This window comes from Salvelinus sp. IW2-2015, unplaced genomic scaffold, assembly GCF_002910315.2.
Source record: "Salvelinus sp. IW2-2015 unplaced genomic scaffold, ASM291031v2 Un_scaffold1525, whole genome shotgun sequence".
Lineage (NCBI taxonomy): Eukaryota > Metazoa > Chordata > Actinopteri > Salmoniformes > Salmonidae > Salvelinus > Salvelinus sp. IW2-2015.
In genome coordinates this window covers 19,637-21,366 of record NW_019942964.1, presented here as the reverse complement: position 1 = coordinate 21,366, position 1,730 = coordinate 19,637, and the positions used below count along the sequence as shown (strand labels likewise).

The window sequence follows — 1,730 nt, the reverse complement described above, 5'->3', positions numbered from 1 at the left end:
AGATACATAACTATTCATGTGTCATACAACCACACCAGCTATATAGATACAATTATAATTCCCACTGTGTCATACAACACACCAGCTAAATAGATACATAACTATTCACTGTTGTTCATACAGCACACACAGCTATAAGATCAACTATTCACTGATGTCAACAATACAACACACCAGCTATATAGATACATAACTATTCACTGTGTCATCACAAACACCTGTATCTATATAGCTGGTGTGTTGTATGACACAGTGAATAGTTGTATCTATATAGCTGGTGTGTTGTAACAGTGAGAATTTCCTGAAGGTTACAAATAGTAATCACATGGAAAAGTAAGTGATTGTGCGGGTGTGTAATTACTCATTGCATTACTACAGTACTGAGAGGGAGGGAGAGAGGGAGGTAGAGAGGGAGAGAGAGAGAGAGAGAGAGAGTGTGTTGTCCAGGTATGAGCGGACCTAGCAGCAGTTCAGAAATGGCGTAGTGAACCGTGTTCGGTCAGAACTGACCCTGGAACACAAAGCTCAGATAAATAACATCACAGCAGACCACCAGCTACATCAGTAAGGGCTGCTGTGTGTGGTGCCACCAACGGCTTGGCCCTGGGGTCAATACCCACAGGGATCACATACAACAAAAATATGTGTTCAGTCACTTTGAGTAACAGTATCTGTAGTCAGGAACAGGTTTGGTCTCCTGTATATCCTCTTCTACAATGACATCATTTCTTCTCTGGATAGAGCCAWGCTGTGTGAGGTGAATGGAGAGATGGTGGCAGTACAGGAGTGTTACATCTCACTCTGCAAGGACGAAGACCGGCTGGAGGAAAACCTGCAGGGTAGAAGAATGGAGGAGGAGGAGGAAAGGAGAGAGAATGAGGTATATAGTCTAGTACACACACTTCTCACTTCATAAAGAACTATATGAACAATAGCCTGGTTCCAGATCTGTTTGACTTGTCTATTCCAATGTTGGCGACAAGAGCCCAGACCGGTCTGGAAACGGTTGGCGACAGGGAGCCCAGACCGGTCTGGAAACGGTTGGGACAGGGAGCCCTACCGGTCTGGAAACGGTTGGCGACAAGAGCCCGGACCGGTCTGGAAACGGTTGGCGACAAGAGCCCGGACCGGTCTGGAAACGGTTGGCGACAAGAGCCCGGACCGGTCTGGAAACGGTTGGCGACAAGAGCCCGGACCGGTCTGGAAACGGTTGGCGACAAGAGCCCGGACCGGTCTGGAAACGGTTGGCAACAGGGAGCCGGACCGGTCTGGAAACGGTTGGCGACAAGAGCCCAGACCGGTCTGGAAACGGTTGGCGACAGGAGCCCAGACCGTCTGGAACGGTTGCGACAGGGAGCCCAGACCGGTCTGGAAACGGTTGGCGACAGGGAGCCCAGACCGGTCTGGAAACGGTTGGCGACAGGGAGCCCAGACCGGTCTGGAAACGGTTGGCGACAGGGAGCCCAGACCGGTCTGGAAACGGTTGGCGACAGGGAGCCCAGACCGGTCTGGAAACGGTTGGCGACAGGGAGCCCAGACCGGTCTGGAAACGGTTGGCGACAGGGAGCCCAGACCGGTCTGGAAACGGTTGGCGACAGGGAGCCCAGACCGGTCTGAAGAACGGTTGGCGACAGGGAGCCAGACCGGTCTGGAACGGTTGGCGACAGGGAGCCCAGACCGGTCTGGAACGGTTTAGGAACACTGGTACAAAGAATGCCTTTTGACGGGTT

General features: G+C 51.9%; 1 protein-coding gene across 1 annotated transcript in view; it reads left to right on the top strand.

Annotated features, from left to right (window-relative positions):
- The window catches only part of LOC112071119 (cingulin-like), a 22,339-nt gene that overhangs the window by 2,338 nt on the left and 18,271 nt on the right, over nt 1-1,730 (top strand). The window lies entirely within an intron of this gene.